The sequence below is a fragment of the Symphalangus syndactylus genome, chromosome 19 (assembly GCF_028878055.3).
Source record: "Symphalangus syndactylus isolate Jambi chromosome 19, NHGRI_mSymSyn1-v2.1_pri, whole genome shotgun sequence".
In the NCBI taxonomy this organism is placed as follows: Eukaryota; Metazoa; Chordata; class Mammalia; order Primates; family Hylobatidae; genus Symphalangus; species Symphalangus syndactylus.
Genome location: NC_072434.2, coordinates 50415787 through 50435042, shown reverse-complemented (window position 1 = coordinate 50435042; position 19256 = coordinate 50415787). Strand labels below are relative to the sequence as shown.

The following is a 19256-nucleotide window of genomic DNA, read 5'->3' as shown; positions in this document are numbered from 1 at the left end:
CAAGATTGTCTGTCTTCAAAGGGAACCCATGGAAACAGCTCTTTCCACTGGGAATCAGCTACTGGGTAGAATTTCTCATTTCATCCTCATACAAGCAATCCCAGGAAACAGGAACATGTCCAAGTTACAAATGAGGAAACTAAGGCACAAAGAGTCCATGTGGCCAATCCAAAGTTCCCCAGTTAGTTAGGAGCAGGATAGCTTGTGTGACTCCATCATTCCACAGTGCTTTTCCAAGCCTATGGGGCGGTAAGGAGGTGAGGACCAAGGCTGACCATTCAAAAATCCAGCAAAGAAGTGGTCACTTGGCAGACAGCGATGACAGTCCACGTGCAGCTACCAGGCCAGACTGGAGACCATTCCAGCTGGATCCACCCTCAGTGCCCGGGAGCATGGGTTTCCCCAGGTAAGCCCAACTCCTGCAGCATTTATCCGCACCCTCTCCTCTCCACACTTACTCCTTTTATGATGCCATTTTCAAGCCATTTCTAACCTCAAATCCAGATATAAAGAGACCTTCCCTTACTTAGTCTTGAAACAAACCTGGTTCTGTAGTTTTGTTCTCTTCAAACCTCTTTTTATTCTGCAATAATAAAAATGTGGTATTTCATCCCAGAGCTGGCTGCATGCCAAAATAAATAGCACCTTGGATTTCCTTGAAAAGACAGCTTGGCTCAAGTCTCAGCCTCATTGCCACGAGAATTCTTGGAGAATTCAACCTTACAAAGTCAAGTATTTAGCAAGGTAGTTCACCAAACAACAACCCTGCCAATCCCTGCATGATCCCTTGCAAAGACAAAGCACTCTTTCCAAAAGAGAAAAAAAAAATCACCTGTACCTCGGACTGATCATGCCAAAATGATGAGAGTTTCCTGTTTCCCCATCCCAGGACCCCAGCCTTTCAAGTGTAAATATTCCCTGTGCCAAGAAGCAGGAGGCATCTGACTGCTGCTTCTAAACATTGAGAGGGCCGAAGCCGGGACACCAGGCGAGGTGAGAAGCACTGAGAAAGAACTGAGTTCTCCAGCAGGCTCACCTCCTGTGGACCGGGGAAACAAAGAGATAACTCCTGCTCAATAAATGACACATTAACACAATCTCATTAACTCCATTCCCACGTTTTTTGCAAGTGTCTGTCATTTTCACCTGCATTGCAGCAGCTGAATCTGGAGCTTCACGGAGAAGAGAAAACAGTCGGGAGGAACGCTGTGCCCACATTACCTTCCCTTGCATCCTCCTGCTGCATAGCAGGGAGGACTCGTCTCCTTCCCTGAAAGCCAGGTTTGGGCTGCAGGGCCAGAGCTGATAGCTCATGCCTTCAGCACAGCCGTGTCTGTTTCGCAGCTGTTGAAGGACTTGGTCAGGTGATCCCTGACCTTGCTGGAAAAGCAAATACTGACTTCCTTTTTGCTCCCGGGAATAGGTGAGTGGGGTCAGAAAGGAATTCACTGCTCAATAAGCTAAGACTGGATCTTGCAGAAAGAGGAAGAATGCTCAAATCCTTCAACTAGAAAGTTAGTTCCCAGAGCTGCCATCGCTTCCGAGGAACACAGCTAAAGACATCCAAACAACACACAATCTTCCTTCTTGACTCCTCCAAATCTGGCAGCTCATCTGAGCAGCTATAATTAATTATGAGCTTCTTCCTCCCTGCAGCTGATGTGGCTCATTAATGAATTAGTTCCTAATGAGGACGTAGCCTCCTTAGAGTTGAAACCCTTCAGTAGTGCATCACTTTCTTCCTGGCTCTGCTTTAGAAACATCCTTCCCTACCCCCTCCTGGGGCCCCAGGACCACATGAAGCCTCTGATCATTAAACAAACGGAAGTCTGTCGGGGCAGAGCCAAGACAGAAACAATGACCAGTAAATTCCTGGGGCTGGACTGGCAGCTCCTTATTCCTGCTGCTCTACCAATCTGCTGCCCTAGAGCACCAAAACACACCCAATTCTGGCAGGAATGAAAAAGCAAGGAAGTACCTGCTGTGACGACCAAATTACTGTACCGTGGATCCAGCTCCAGGCAGGGTTTCTAACTGCAGCGCAGACCAGAGACTCTGAGAGGTGGGGTGCAGGAGCCAGGGAGCAAGCAGCTGTCAGAGGAGCAAGGTTTCAGAGTGTCTGGGGCAAGCACAGTGGAGGGTCTTCCTACAGCCCAAAGTGCCGCAGTTCTTAGGAGCAGAGACAGGTGTGAGGTGCTGGCACCAGACTCCACACTCTCCAAACCCTGTGCTGCTCCCGGACCTGAAGGAGCAGGGATGGTCCAGGAGGGGCCAGGAAAGCGTCTGGGTTCCTTTATGCAGACTCAGTAAAAGGATTAGAGGGACCTTGTTCCTTCACCTCCTGGTCCTCTAACCAAGTGAGGCTGTGCTGGGAAATGAAGCCTCACAGTAAGACACATCAAATGCAGCCCTGACCTTCACTGACACTGACTGTCTGGATGTGCCTTCCAAGACCAGAGCAGGTTCCTGTCTAACCCATGCTGAAATTGATGCTGGCAAGGAGTGTCACCCTGAAACACTGCCTGCATCGAGCCTGGTACACTTGCAAAGCACTTTCCGTCCTGTGTCCCATTTATCCTTGCATCAATGCTTGAGGCAGCCAGACCAGGGATGAATCTCTCCATTGTAAAGGTGAAGAAAATGAGAGGCAATCTAAGTGGTTTCTCTTGGGTCATCCAAGAGCAGAGTGTCCTGGGGTAAAGTTCTGTGTTCTTCCCATTGCCCTGGATCAATTTCCTTACTTTTCTTGGAAGATTCTAGAGACTCTTGCTCAAGATGGAGGTTAGGAGACTTTGCAGAGTACACAGGATGACGTGGTGGTAGGCAAGTCTATGGAATACCAACATCACTTTTCTCAACTGGTAAAAGTATTTTTCCAGTTAACTGAGTACGCAGACCAATCATCAGAATAAAAAAGAATCCAAAGTATACCTTGAACTCTAAGGGTATAGAAAAAATATACCGTGGAGCAAACTGCTTCTCTGATACACTTCAAATGATCATCGACTGTCCTTTCTAAACTGGCTAGAGAACAGCTGGAGGCACACAGCATTCCTCTAAGATGCAGACGGAAGAAAAGCCCTCCATGTTACCAGCTCCGATGCCTTTCCAGCCACCCGCCCTTCCCCTCTGGTCTATCTATGTGAGCAAGATAAGCACTGTCTTTCCCTCTCCCGGGATAAATTCTTCCTTATCCAGGACAAATAGGTGAGAGGTTTTCCTCCAGAGCCATGCCTTGCCTGCAAGACCCCACATTCTACCTGGAATGCTGTTCACTTTCTCTGCCTGTCCAGTTCCTCCACTCAGACATCTCCAAGTGCAGCGACCATCCTTCCAGCTGCGACTGTCCCTGTCTGCTTGCTACTGCAGTGTGTGGCATCATATTCTAATTGCTGCTTCTGTATCTGTCTCCTGGACAGCATCACAGGCTAAATGCTCCATAAAGTTTGTGAACTGAACTTATCTACAATCCCTGCAGCTCTGAACATAGGCGACCTCTCCAGCCACTTTCTTACATGTCAAGGGAGCGCTCTGCCATTCCCACAGCCCCCAGGCCTCTTATCAGATTTTAAAAGACTACAGAATGAGGGAAGGTATGGGTTGAGTATCTTTTATCCGAAATGCTTGAGACAAGAGGTTTTTTGGATTTCGAATTGTTCTGGGTTTTGGAATATTTGCATATACACAATGAGATACCTTGGGAATGGGACCCATGAGAAGCCACAGCCACTTTCTCTAGAGGAGTCTGTGCTTTTCGGGGGGAATTCTCCCCATGGTTTTGCCATGTCTGGGATACCAGCATCCCCTACCCCTATGCCTTACTCAGACGTATGTCTTAAGACCAGCAGCCAGCTTCATGCTCCCACCAAGCCACACGGACCATCTCCTGAACCAAACACGTTTATCCACAAGAACTTTCCTGACCAGAATCACGGGACTGGAGGGAGATTTGGCTCCTTTTGCAATTTAGAAATGCTCAACTTCTATGGCCCAGGTCCCTTCTGCCCCATGATGGAAAAAAAGATGAACTGTCCAAGTCCAGCAAGATGGGCGCCAGGCCAGAGGGGAAAAGAGGTTCAGCTATCTGAAGAATGCGCCTTTTATCTAAGCAATCCCTTAGGCTTTTGCACTTTACTCAGAAAGGTCAGCGCTTTGGAAGCCTGTATGACTGCACAGGGCTGAGAAGGGCACGCTTGTTAGGTATTCACACACTCAAATAGGGCCTCTCTGAGCAGACTGGTCACAGCCACAGTCATTCCCACAGAATGCAACTAAATAGGCAGAGAAAGATATTATGCATGTGAGACCTGTGGGTGCAGCCATCCAGGAGGGAAATCAGCTATTCTAAAGATTGACTCTACAAAGCAGATGTAATTTTCTGAGAGAAGAAGCCAGGCCAGTTGTAGGGAGAGAGGAGGCTGCACTAACCAATGAAAAATGCTCCTTGGAGGGAAAAAAGGCATTAGACTTGCACGGAAAAAGACCCCCATTCCGCATCTCTTTTTTCATTTAGATGCTTCCAAAATGCTCTTGGTCCTTGACTTAAACATACCGTAAAATCAAACTGCCAATTGCCAAATGAGGAAGCAGCATGAGCAGGCAATTCATCAAAGAAGAAATACAAATGGTTAATATTTGAGAAATGTATAACCTCACAAATTAATAAAAAAGATATCAGATAAATCTTGACATGCCATACCCTACAATGAGCCGGGTGCTCTGGTCCAATCCAAACAGCATTCTATTCCCAAAAAAACTCTGCCAAGCTTGTCCAACCCGCCTTATTTTGTGGTTGTTGTTCTGTTTTGTTTTGTTTTAGGCTTTTAGCACCTGAAGCCATGGGTTTTAGTTTCTGTCTCTAGTGATAGGTGGAAAAGAGGGATGAGGAAAGGTCTTTACTGGCCTAACCAGAAACAGAAATTAAGAACCCGTGACTGCATTCTCTCCCTTGGACACCCCTGCGTACTGTTACTTCTATCGTCCAAAGTCAAAGCAGAGGCCTAAAGCACTTGCCCAGGTATTGAGACCATCCGAGCCAAGATTCGAATCCATGTTTTTCTGATGCTAATATGCTGCTCTTAACCATGGTACAGCAGACTCTCTTACGAGTTAGAAAAACGTTTTTTTCAAAGAGCGTCAGTGTTGATGAGGAGGGGACTCACCCTCCCCAAAAGATTGCAGCAGAGTGGGGGCAGCTGCAGCCAAGAGAGGAACTTCAGGCCGTGGCAATGCCTCCGAGCACACCACGACTATCTCCCAGTACACTGCCTGCGTGTCCAATGGCACTGTCCAGTTTGTGCATGTGCATAGGGGAATTCAAAATCAAATACAGCAAAATACAATGGTGAAGAGAGAAGAAAACAAAAAAAGGTCATAGTCACGTGTGATTTCTTTCCTTGGTGGTCTAGGAATCATAACTATTATGATGTATTCTTGGAAAATAAAAAATAAATTATTTGGGGGGAAAGAGATGGGAAGTCAACATAATTCTGCCACCTGACTACAGCAATTTTCATGATCACCTATTTTGCATATTTAACATAACTGAAGGGCAAGTTCTATAGTGGACTTGTAGCCTGGGCTCCAAGTCAAGTAGTAGCTGAAATCCCAGCTCTGCCAATGACTGACTATATAATCTTGGTCACATGACTGAACCTCCCTGTGCCTCAGTTGCTTTGCATGTGAAATAAGACTAGTAGTATTTCCTGTAAGTCACGGAGCTGTCAGAAAGATTAAATAGGATGACAATACATGCAAACCACTTAGAACAGAGTCCGGTATGTAGTCCTGTTCAATGAGTAAATACATTCGTTATTTTTAATATAATAGTAGAAATTCAATTATAAATTCAATTATAAATCCAATTTTGTATTCAAAATTCTATTATATAACCATTTTTAAAAGTATAGTTTTACCTGCTTTGTAATGATTACTATAAATGGCTATACAAACGTCCATTGACTTGCACCTTATTTTCCAAACCCCTCCCTAGAGAGGGTCATGCCACCTCCTGTTTAATTCTCCCTTCAATGCTACCACAGTAGCCAGCCTGACAGACGGTCGTCACTCAGGTCTCCAGGGAAGACCCCATTTCCAGGTGGCTGGATCTCAGCTGCATGGGCTTTGAGGTGGGACAGGCCAGGTTCAAATCCTGGCTGCGTGACCCTGAGCAAATGTCCTTATTCAAGAAGAGCACAGCTCAGTACACCGTGTGAAGACCGCAGGGGATAAGGTATGCAAAGTGCTTGTGCTGGTGCCCAGGATATAATAAACACTCAATACATTTGGCTAGGATCACTTTTTAAAACCCACAATGTGAAGCAAGGAAAGGGCAAGGATCATGTTTGTTTTCTTTCTCACCCCATTTTTAACACTTAGCATGATGGGAACTCAATAAAAATGTGTTGAATCAAATAAATAAATAGATGGATGGATGGGTGGATGGATCAGAGACTGTCAGGGATGGAAAGGACTTTTTTTTTTTTTTGAGATGGAGTCTCACTCTGTCGCCCAGGCTGGAGTGCAGTGGCGCGATCTCGGCTCACTGCAAGCTCCGCCTCCTGGGTCCACGCCATTCTCCTGCCTCAATCTCCCAAATAGCTGGGACTACAGGCACCTGCCACCATGCCTGGCTAATTTTTTTTTTTTTTTTGTATTTTTAGTAGAGACGGGGTTTCACCGTGTTAGCCAGGATGGTCTTGATCTCCTGACTTCATGATCCGCCTGCCTCGGCTTCCCAGAGTGCTGGGATTACAGGCACGAGCCACCACACCTGGCCATTCCAATCTCTCTATGGTCCCACCAACACCTGGTTTATGTTTGTTTGCTTTAAATTATAGCCATCCTAGTAGGTGTAGTAGGTATGAATTGGTATCTCACTGTGGTTTTGATGTGCATTTCCCTAATGACTAATTGTGTTGACTATCTTTTTCATGTGCTTTTTGGCTTTTGTATATCTTCTTTGGAGAAATGTCCATTCAAGTTCTTTACGCCTTTTTTTTTTTTTTTTTGAGACGGAGTCTCGCTCTGTCGCCCAGGCTGGAGTGCAGTGGCGCAATCTCGGCTCACTGCAAGCTCCGCCTCCCGGGTTCACGCCATTCTCCTGCCTCAGCCTCTCCGAGTAGCTGGGACTCCAGGCGCCCGCCACCACGCCCGGCTAATTTTTTTGTATTTTTAGTACAGACGGGGTTTCACCGTGGTCTCGATCTCCTGACCTCGTGATCCGCCCGCCTCGGCCTCCCAAAGTGCTGGGATTACAAGCGTGAGCCACCGCGCCCGGCTCTTTACGCATTTTTGAATTGGCTTGTTTGTTTGTTGTTGTTGTGTTGTACAAGTTCTTCACACATTCAGGATATTAACCTCTTATCAGATACATGATTTGCAAAAAATTTCTTCTTGATATATTTTGCAATAATCTTGTATATGGTATAAGATAAGCTTCCAGCTTCATTCTTTTGTATAATTTAATGAATTAATTAATTTTTTTAGATAGGGTCTCACTCTGTTGCCCAGGCTGGAGTGCAGTGGTGCAATCATAGCTCACCACAGGCTCGAACTCCTGGGCTCCGCAATCCTCTCACCTCAGCCTTCTGAGTAGTTAGCACTACAGGTGCATACCACCATGTCCACCTAATTTTTTTTTTGATTGTTGAGACAGAGTCTCTCCCTGTCACCTAGGCTGGAGTGCAATGGCGTCATCTCGGCTCACTGCAACCTCCACCTCCCAGGATCAAGTGATTCTCCTGCCTTAGCCTCCCAAGTAGCTGGGATTACAGGTGTGCACCACCACGCCTGGCTAGTCTTGTATTTTTAGTAGAGATGGGGTTTCACTGTGTTGGTCAGGCTGGTCTGGAACTCCTGACCTCAAATGATCCACCCACCTTGGCCTCCCAAAGTGCTGGAATTATAGGCGTGAGCTACCATATCCAGACAACTTTATTTTTTTATATGTGAATATTCAGTTTTCCCAGCACCATTTGTTGAAAAGATCACCCTCTATTTTCAGAACATTTCGCCACCCCAAAAAGAAATGCCCTACTCATTAGCAGTTATTCCCTATTCCCTCCAGTCCACTCCCCATTCCCTCCCAACCCCAGGAAACCATGAATTTACTTTCTGTCTGTACAGATTTGCCGATTGTGGACATTGCCTATAAATGGAATCATACAACACTGTGATCTTTTGTGACTGGCTTCTTTCACTTAACATGATGTTTTCAAGGTTCACAAGAGCGAAAAGGGATTTTTTCAGGTCACCTAATCTAACCCTGTTTTCAGTATCATACAGTACCTTGGTAACAGAGTCCATACAAGGGCCCGTTCTGTGTTTTCTTCCTTAATAACCATGACCCGAGAAACATGTCAACACACAGGAGGTATGGCAAGTTCTCAATGAGAACTGCACTCTAAGCCTCTCCTTCAAGGACCACTATTTCCCCATATTACCTATTGTTCAAATCCTACCCATTCCTCTCACCAGACTCCACCTCCCCCAGGAAGCCATCTGGAGAGCCTATTTGGGTAGAATTCTCTATTTTCTGAAATCCTATAGTAAATAACTACTCTTTAATCCATGTGAGGCCACATGGGATTAGGAATCCAATTTCTAACTATAAAAGCCTTCCTCCAATTGAGAATGACAAATCTCTACTTTAATGGGAGGTGAACGCTGAAAGGCTTCAGAAATCCCAGTTTGATATATCTGGACATGTTTTGGATCACCTCTTCTACACAAGGAAGTCAGCTGATCACTGATTTGTCAGCCTGCTGGACAGGGTAGTGGCAAAAATCAGCTTTGGAATCCAACAGACACGGGTTCAAACGCTGCTTTTCCTATATATTGAGATCTTGGGCAAGTTAACTAACTCGTCTCATGGTCCCTATCTTGTCCTGCCATCCACTTTTGTCACTGGATAATTGCCTAATGCTTCTTGCTGGACTGAAAGCTCCCTGACGGCAAGAATCAAGCCTTCTTCTTCTGGGTCTTTCACAGTTCCCAGAGATCTCTTAATAGGGCCCCAGAAATGCCCCTGCCATTAAGTGTCTCAATCTTTTTGTGTGTGTGTGTGTGAGACAGAGTGTCACTCTGTTGCCCAGGCTGGAGTACAATGGCACAATCTCGGCTCACTACAACCTCTGCCTCCCAAGTTCAAGCGATTCTCCTGCCTCAGCCTCCTGAGTAGCTGGGATTACAGGCATGCGCCACCACACCCCGCTAATTTTTTTTTTTGTATTTTTAGTAGAGATGGGGTTTTGGCATGTTGGCCAGGCTGGTCTCGAACTCCTGATCTCAGATGATCTACCGGCCTCGGCTTCCCAAAGTGCTGGGATTACAGGTGTGAGCCACCATGCCCGGCCTCAATTCTTTAAATCTATAATTCTCAAAGCAGAGTCCCTGGCCCAGTGATAGAAACTAAGGGTTTCTAAAAGAATAAAAAATGCATCCCAAATAAATATATTCTCTTCAATTCTTACAAGCAAGTGTATTACATGGGAATTCATTTTTATAAGGAACTAGGAACATAGTATGTGAGTTATTGAGGGTTAATAAACCTTGGCATTAATAAACAAAAATTAGTGTGTTAGAAGAGTTTACTGAGAATATTCATTTTCTATTCTGTAAAGAAGGGTGACCACCATCCATCACTAAACAATACAGCAAAACTCCTGTGTATGCACCCAGGCTAAGAGCTGGAATTCCAATTCTCAGGAAGGGCGTTTTGTTATTAGTGCAGAAGACATTTGTTGTGTGCTTTTTTTCAGCTACCCAGCACTTTGTGAACACCCTTCCTATGCTTGGTTATTTCCTTCTCAGAAGACCCACCTCCCCAAGATTGAAACTGGAATTTACAGCAAGCAATTATGGGGAGATGGTGGAGTGATGTTTGGCTACTTCATATCCCTTAATAAAGTCCTCTTCTATTATAGATAGATGGACTGCTAGAGCGGGTTCTGGTGTTTGCAACCATGACCCTTGATGGCTATAACGCAGCGTCGGCAATCTCTTGGTTTTAAACTGCTTCTACTCTATTAATTTACATTACTTATGAAATTACTTTTAGGAGTTTCTGTTGATTGTTGTCCTGAGTATTTGCTGCATTACCACTTTGATTAGTTTTCTCTTCTCCTTTAATCCTTTGTTACTACCAAATTCTTTCCCACTGCAAAGTAGGAGTGAGTGGACTCAGTGGGCCACAAAGTCTTTTGCTCCCCTGAACTGGGCCACAGTCCAGAGGGCTTGGAAACCACAACTTGGAATTAATGTTTCCTAGGAATTCAGCTCCACTTCCTCCCTCCTGGGTCACTTTAGTGAAAGCATCTCAAGGGTAGGCACAAATACTCCACAGGGGGGCACCCCTGCACCCACCCTCTTTGGGCAGCTCCCATCCAAGCAGCATCATCCCTGGTCAGAATTCAGCAGATGCCTCTGCAGGCATCAGCTGGGCGCCGTAGCTCCAGTTGCAGGTGCAGACAGTTTAGAGCTTGTGTGGGCTGTTGCATCTGCCTTCTGGGTTGGGAGGAAGGTTTTTGTTGGCTCAAATATGCACAGCCTGCACATTCAGGAAAATCAGTTTAAACCAAACTGAGGCTAAGTGATCCCCAGACACCTGGGTGGAGAAAGCGATGTTTCCAGATTTTTCAGACGGGAAAGCTGTTATTATTTCACAATGCCCCACCTAGCCCTCTGGCAAGTTCAGTCTGACAAGAAGCGGACATGTGTGATGTGGGTCCACAAAGATGGTGACACCCAGCCTCAGCAGCATGCCAGCCAGAGGAAGGGCAGATGTCATCAGAGATGAACCAAAGAGACTCGAGGAGAGATGAGGAGCACCAGAAACTTCTCTCAACTTCAACTTTCCCTTAAAAGAGATGGGATTCCTTCAGTGTACCATCCGGTAATACAAAGGAAGGTTATATATTGTTGCGGCCTGGGTTTTGTTTTGCTTTAATGTGGGCAAAGTTACTAAGAAAAGGCATTGCCAAAATTGACAATATCACTCAGGTTTATATCACCCCATGGAGCTGCTCGAAGGTGTCACAGAATGGTTGGGCATTTGGAGCATAGCATAGGCAGACTTTTATTAGTGACTCTGCTCACATCTTTTCTTTTTTTTTTTCTTTTTCTTTTTTTTTTTTTTTTTTTTTTGAGATGGAGTTTTGCTCTGTCGCCCAGGCTGGAGTGCAGTGGCGCCATCTTGGCTCACTGCAACCTTCACCTCCCGGGTTCAAGCGATTCTCCTGCCTCAGCCTCCCAAGTAACTACAGGGACTATAGGCGCCCACCACCAAGCCCGGCTGATTTTTTGTATTTTTAGTAGAGACAGGGTTTCGCCTTGTTGCCCAGGCTGGTCTCAGGCAATCCTGGCTGGTCTCCTGAGCTCAGGCAATCCACCCGCCTTGGCCTCCCACAGTGCTGGGATTATAGGAGTGAGCCACTGCACCTGGCCTTGCTCACATCTTTTCTTCCAGCCAGATTATGTGCTCTTTCAAATCAAGGTTCCCGTTTTGTGCTCCTGGGTATCCTTTATGGCACCAGTTCAGGGCCCTGCAGGTGGCAAGTGTTCAATCAGTCCACTGATTATCTACTATTGGGAGGAGAGAAGTATAAAACAGGGTCTTGGACAACATTTGCACCCATAAAGGGGCAACTGAGGCTGAATGACCTGCCCACCCCATACAGCAGGACCAAGGTCAGAGTCTGCTTTTGAGACTCCTAACCCAGTGCTTTCCTTTACAAATCTCATGTACTGGTCCTCAGTGTGATATTGGAGGACATGGAATTGATGGTTTCTTTAAAAAGAATGTGGCCGGCGTCCCTAGATGAAATGTGGAATAATGGAGTTTTTATTGTGGTAAAGTGTGCCAGAGAACTGCTCATACTTCTGTTGGTGATCTTTGCTTGCAGCCTCTGGCTACAGGGAAAGTATAACGCATAACAATAAAAATAGTTGCCAACATCAATTAAGTATTGACTCTGTCCTATGTAAGTCCTTTACCCATCCTTACTCAGCACCTAGGACAACATGGGCAAGACTCCTCTGTAAACCAGATAAAGATGCTGCCTCATGGCCCAGTCTGAGTTCAGGGCTGTGTTCAAAGAATCAGCAGTTAAGTAGAAAAAAGTTAATTGGAAGCAATCCAAACCTTCGCTGCAGTCTCTAGAGAAAATACCAAATGGGAAGTGCATTCTTAGCACAAAGCAAAAGTCTTAAATTTTTTCTTTCCCATCTCTGCTGTTCTAGGTGTCTATTTCCGGCAGAGCAACCGCCCCAGCAGCAGTGTGTGCCATTCCCCAACATCCTTATGTGAATCCCCCCACCTGGTTCTTCACTCCCTCACCTCCCCCGACTCTGGCATCTACTCATCCCTCCACTGCCAGCCTCTCTCTGGCCCCTTCATTGGGAATTCCAATATTGGCTCCATTTGTCCATGGCTTTTTCATCACTGAATGACCTCAATCTGCATAATAACGGAGGGAGAACAGCCAAGAAAGCTCTGCCAGAAGTGTCCTTAGGAGGAAATTAATTAGAAGGCTCCAAAAGCACAGAAATTATTTTTGGTGGTTTTGTTTTTGTTTTTGTTTTTTTTGAGACAGGGTCTCGCTCTGACACCCAGTCTGGAGTGCAGTGGCATGATCACAGGTCACTGCAGCCTCAATCTCCTGGGCTCAGGTGATCCTTCTACCTCAATCTCCTGAGTAGCTGGTACTACAGGTGCACACCACCATGCCCGGCTAATTTTTGAAACAGTGTTTTGGCATGTTGTCCAGGCTGGTCTTGAACTCCTGGGCTCAAGTGATCTACCCGCCTTGGCCTCCCAAAGTGTTAGGATTATAGGTGTGAGCCACCACATCTGGCTGCAAACATGTTTTTAATACTCATATGTTGATGGTTTTATTCCCTGTACACTCATTTTATAGATTAGAAAACTCGGGCTTAATAATACTAGTACTAGGCCAGGCTCAGCGGCTCACGCCTGTAATCCCAGCACTTTGGGAGGCCAAGGAGGGTGGATCACCTGAGTTCAGGAGTTTGAGACCAGCCTGGCCAACAAGGTGAAACCCCATCTCTACTAAAAACACAAAAATTAGCTGGGTGTGGTGATGCGCACCGATAGTCCCAGCTACTCAGGGGGTTGAGGCAGGAGAATAGCTTGAACCCGGGAGACAGGGGTTACAGTGAGCCAAGGTTGCACCAAGTTGAGATTGCACCACTGCACTCTAGCCTAGGTGACAGAGTGAGACTCCGTCTCAAAAAAAAAAAACTAGTAAATACTTACACTGTTATAATAATAATAATTATTATTACTAGCTAGATACTGTCCTATATTGTACAAATGCTAACTTATTTAAGTTCATGATGACCATATTAGGTAGGTGCTATTATATCCTTTTCAGAGATCACAGGTTCAGGGGCACAAATCTAGTAAGTGGCAGGATTGGAATTCAAATTGAGGTTTGTCTGACTCCAGAGACCGAGCTCTTAACGACAGTGTTCTTTGCCTTTTGGGTCCTATTTCTGTAGCCATCTATGAAGCAAGTAGCTTTTGGAAGTCTAAATGGAAAGAGAAAGAACCAGATAGAAGGATTTAGCAAAGGAACGAATCTAGCATTAAATTCCACCACCAGCCATGCTATTAAACATCAGGCGATTATTAAAATATAAACATGGTTGGGGACACGCTAGGTCTCTAAATAAGACCAATTTACTTGTGAAGGAATAGCTAAAAAATTCAGTGACTTTCTAATCCACTGCAAATTATTTAATCAATAAAACACAATTACTTTTCAAATAATCTTTGAAAGTTCCAAGGAGTCTTGAGGTGTTTAATTGCTATTTAACCAGATAGCAGCAGTTGAGTTACACAGATATCCATTTCATATAAAATGCTCTTTGCAGATGGAACACTCTGTCAAATTTTCCATTAGAAAGACATATTTTCAGGGCAGATACAAGGGTTTTAGGTTACAAATTAATTTCGTTTCTCTGTTGTTCTCTAGGCAGGGCAGGGGGAGGGTGGAATGGCTGATGCAGGCATCCACAGCTCCTGCCTTGGTAACTTGGGAGCACGATGGTCCTCCCTGTCAATAATAAGCCATGGATACAAATCAGAATCACAGGGGTAGGAATCTGTGGGGCTTTTTCTTTTTTAAATATGAAATGCTTCATGAATTTTCGTGTCATTCCTTGTGCAGAGGCCATGCTGATCGTCTCTGTATCATTCCAATTTTGGTATATTTGCTGCTGAAGTGAACACAGGAATCCGTGTTCTAACCAGCCAGCCCTCCAGGTAATTTTTATGCACATGATAGTTTGAGAAGTACTGTTCTAGCCTACTTTTAAAAATCTTTGGTAAACTGTAGCTCAGTGTTTCTCAAACTGTAGTATGCCTATACACCTGAAGATCTTGTTAACATGCAGATGCTGATTTGGTGGGTCTGGAGTGGGGCCTCACAGTTGGCATTTCCAGCAAGCTCTCAAGAGATGCTGATCTGCTGGTCCCAGAGCCAAGTAGCAAAGTGTGTGGTCAGGGTATTTGTCTGGTTGGGGAGGAATGGGAAGGAGCTCAACAGCCTGAATCATGATTCCTAGCACCAGCACTTGAAACCGTGTGACCTTGGGTAAGTCACTCTAGCCCTTGAAGCCAGCTTCCTCAGCTATAAAATGGTACAAAGTAATACTTTCCACTTTATAAGGCTATTCTGATGGCTACATGCCTATACTTTACACAGTACTTGGCATGTAGAAGACACTGAAATACAAGCTGTGGTTGCTGTTGTTTTTGAGGGAAGGAAGAAACTAGTAAGTGCCCAATAATGGTCAGTTGTTTTGTTATTATTTATTGAGAGTTGTTGTGTGGTATATTAGGCACTGTGCCAAGTATTACACTACTATTATTTACTCTTCTCAAAGACTCTATGTCTCTATGTATTTTTTTTTTTTTCTGTTTAACAGATTAGGAAGCCTAAGCTCAGAGAGGTTTAATAACTTGGTCATAGCCACAAAGATAGTAAAAGGCAGAGCTAGGGATGAATTTAGGTGTTCCTGCCCAAGATTTTTTTTTTTTTAAGACAGCGTTTTGCTCTATTGCCCAGGCTGGAGTGCTGGATTACAGTGGTTAAAATCACAGCTCAATCTAGCCTCAACCTCCTAAGTTCAAGTGATCCTCCTGCCTCAGCCTCCAGAGTAGCTGGGGCCACAGGTGCATGCCATGACGCCTGGCTAATTTTAAAAAAATTTTTTGTAAAGACAGGCTCTCATTATATTCCCCAGGCTGGTCTCAAACTCCTGGCTCAAGTGATTCTCCTGCCACAGCCTCCTAAAGTGTTCAGATTACAGGCATGAGCGACACACCCAGATAACTGCCCAAGCTCTTAACGGACCAGACTGAAGCCTGGTTCTGTCCATGCCCACCTGAGTCTAGGAAAGGTGGTGAGCTGGTACCTGATGACCCCACAACATGGCACAGTACAGGACCAGGGGGTGCAGAGGTAGAGAATGGGCAGTGGCAGACAGAAGCCTCAAGGAAGGATTGCCAAGGAGCACAGAAAAATCAAGCCCAAGAGAAGGGGCAGGATGAGGTTCCAAAAGGATTTAGACACCCAGCAAGCAATCAGGAATAGAGCCTAAAGTGATGAGGACTGTGTCTTCTTTACTTCTGTTTCCCAAGTGCTTAGTACAGTGCTGACCACAGTGCTGCCTCATAAAGATGTAGCAGTTGAATTAATGAATTATTTAAATAATGGATTAATTCATATTTTGAGGGTAGCAACTGATTTGAAATTGCTAGGCAGGATGTTTTGGAGTGGGAGAGAGATGTTCACCTCTGGACTTTTCTTTTTTAAAAGAGTGAGCCGTTCAAAAGAGAAGAACAACTGGAATAGTTCCCTTGGAGTGCTGCCAGTGCACACAATGCCTCTTTTTCTTCCCAGGTCAGAAGGCATTTTGGGCCCAGCCCCTCGGCATGTGTGTGCAGCCTGCAGCCTGTCTGACATACTTACCCACTTGTGCTCTGGAACACAAAGGCCTCCCACCTGCCAAGCCCAACACAAATGCCTCCTTCACCACAGTCCTCTGGCGTGTGTGGGTTCAGCTGCTGCTGCTGCTGCAAGTCCCCCTCCAGGGCAAAAGTGAGGCTCCGGTGGCTCCAGTCTCCCCACTACTGCTCAGAGAAAGAGACACAATGCTTTCTCAACCATTGAGTCCCCTTCACTGGCCACGAGACATGAAGTTCAACAGCCCAGTAACTTGAGGAAAGAAGAAAAGAGATCCTTTTCTGTTCAAAGACCAGCCTCTACAGATTGTGTGCAATCACCCATTTATCAGAAATTCTTCTTCAGGCACTGGGCTAGGTTCTGTGGACTCATGGATGAAAAAGACAGGGTTCTTTTCTTTAAGGAACGCACCGTCCAAAATGGGAGGCAGAGACATAAACAAGGACCTATGTGGTGTTAGAGAGGTGTGGCCGGAGCATCTCAGAGGATCAGAAAAGCATCACAGATCTGGTATTTTTGAGCTGGGTGTTGAAGGATGAGTAAAAATTCAGCAGGCAGATGGGAGAAGCAGCTCTCTAGCTAGAGATGAAAACATGTATGGTGGGCTTGAAGAATGACCAGCAATCCTGGCAGGGTCGGGGAAGTGGATGGCAGAAGACAGAGGCTGGAAGTCAGCTCATTTTATTTTCTAGAATAGGAAACCATCAAAAGTTCTTAAGCAGGGAGGAACAAGATGAAAGCTGGGTTTTAAATACAACTCTGACTGCAACGAGGGGCGTATGTCCCCAGATTCTGGCCTATCAGTAGACATTCAATAAATATTTACAGAATGAACAACTGATTTCAAGAGGGAAATAGCAAGTCTGGCAAGCAGTCTGGCCAGACTTAATACCTTTCTCTAAATGCTCCTTTTATTTATTTTTTTTCTTATAAGAGAACAGAAGCTTTTCTTCTCCTGTACTGAACCATTACAAATGTATATAATCTGAAATTGCAGGCATAATTACATAACGTCTTATATAGTTGGCAGTTTCACGAGTGTTGGCTTTGTCTTCCTGACTGAGTTTCGGCTCCATGACAGCCCAATGCCTTTTGTGTTCTCTCAGCATTGCCCAAAAGCATCTATCATGTGCTGGGAACACAGTAGGCTCCAGGAAGCAGAACATGAAACAGACCCAAGGAGCACAAGAGCTGGACAGGCTCCTGCAATTACCGAGTTCAACTCTCTCATTTCACAGATGGGGAGACTGGGAGAAAGAGAAACATATGCACTATGTGGAAATGTGTGCACGTTCCTACTACTGGGTTCTTGCATTGCATAGCAGGGACCTGGGCTCAGTCAAGATTTTCAGGTGCTAACACCAAAGGTCCAGACACAGACTGAAATTAACCAGTGATGAACCTGGCTAACAGCAGGGTAAACAGAACACAGGCACAGAAGAATGTCTGACATACATGAATGGTATTCAGCACCCACCACTTATTAAATTATGAAAAGAGTGTAGCCTGGGACTAGACCGGACAGAGACAGGAAAGCACAAAGATTAAGGGTGTGGGCTTTGGAGTGTGTGGATCTGGGTCTGAATCCCAGCTCTGCCACTTACCAGTGCGTGTTTAGGTTCCCTAACTGTGCCCACCACCTCTACTGCCAGCCCAGTGTCCAAATAGGTAACACGAGAAAAAAACAATTTCCTCCTTATAGGATTATACAGATGAATTGGGATGAGGTATGTAAAATGCTTATCACAGTGCCTGCAGTGGGGATTGAAAGATGACCAACCAGAGAGAAAGCAAGGAAGAAAGCACTTGGCACCTAATAGCTGGGACAAGGGAGAAACCTGAAGCTTAGAGATGTAGATTCAAGAGCCATCCATTTCCGTGTGATCACCACGTGGTTGGCGGTGGGGGGTGGTGAGAAGCAAGAGCAAGCAGAGGAGTCTGAGGAGCACCCCTGAAGACAGTTATGCATGGGGAGCAGGTAAGAAGGAAGAGCCAGGGTGGGGTGCAGCTCAGAAACCCAAAGGGGGTCAATTTTGAGAAGACTGTTCTATGGTGTCAGATGCTATGGAACTTGAAGACCGTATGAGGCTCGGGCTTAGTTTCAAAAGAGCAGGAGGCAGACGTCAAGGGTAGACAAGATGGTTGAAGCAGCAGATAGGCTACCCTTTGGCTGTTTTCCAGTGCAATTCAGGAGAGAAAGGGACAGTAGCTCCAGGGAGGGACAAGGTGAGCTCTGGGAAAGGTAAGCATGTTTGCAGGTCTGAAGGAAGAAGCCGAGGGAGAAGGATGAACTTCTAGATGCAAGAAAGAGGAGGTGGCATAGGAGTCGACATTTACTCCAGGCACTGTGCTAAATAAAAGATGCAACACATGCTGAATTTACTCATTACCACTACCTTAGGAGCTAGGTGCTTTTATTATTTTATTTCATATTTTACAATGAGAAGACTAGGCAAAGAGAGGGTGCCTATAGACTGAATGAGCCCCCTCTAAAATTTGTATGTTGAAATCCTAACCCACAATGTGATGGTATTAGGAGATAGGGCTTTCGGCAGATAGAGCGGATGAATGGGGTTAATGTCCTTATAAAAAAGTCCCCAGAGTGCTCCCTGGCCTCTTCCACCGAGGACTCAGAAGAAGGTGACTGTCCATGAGCCAGGAAGAAGATTCTCCCCCAGACGTAGAATCTGCCAGCACTTCGACCCAGGACTTCCAGCCTCCAGAACCATGGGAAATAAAATTTATTAAAATGTATAAGCCTCCCAGTCCACGGTAGTTTGTAATAGCAACCCAAATGGACTAAGACAGAGGTGAAATAGTTTACCCAGGTTAGCAGTGGGAAAATCTGAAATTTGAAGCCAAAAGCTCTGGCTTAAGAGTTCATGGCTTTTATCCAAAGGGCCAGTTTGCTAGAGTTTCTGGAGGTGGGAAGGGAAGGTTTGGCTTTGGCAAGGGAGAGGAGAGCAAAGACGGAGAAAAACAGCAAGGTGGGAACGAGGAAGTTAAGCCACATGATCTCCATCTTCTCAGGTAGGAAGAGGCCAAGAGCTGAGACTGAGGGCTGTGTGAATGGACTTGGGAACTTATGAAGTGTAGATGAGGTTTGCAATAGTCAGTGAGGATACTGGGATGAGAGGCAGCTGACACACATGGAGGATGCCAAGTAGCAGCTGAAGTTAAAGGGCATGGCTTTAACGGATCCAACAGTCCCAAGGCAGGGTCAGAGAAACGGGACAGTAAAGTTTAATCTAGGATGGGGCTGAC

The 19256-nt window shown here is 45.5% G+C and overlaps 1 protein-coding gene and 1 non-coding gene across 3 annotated transcripts in view; both read right to left on the bottom strand.

The window, feature by feature from the left end:
• Positions 1-19256, bottom strand: part of KANK4 (KN motif and ankyrin repeat domains 4) — an 86274-nt gene that overhangs the window by 50337 nt on the left and 16681 nt on the right. The window lies entirely within an intron of this gene.
• Positions 14147-14254, bottom strand: LOC129459030 (U6 spliceosomal RNA). The gene has a single exon (XR_008649848.1). It is a non-coding gene; the product is annotated as a U6 spliceosomal RNA (small nuclear RNA).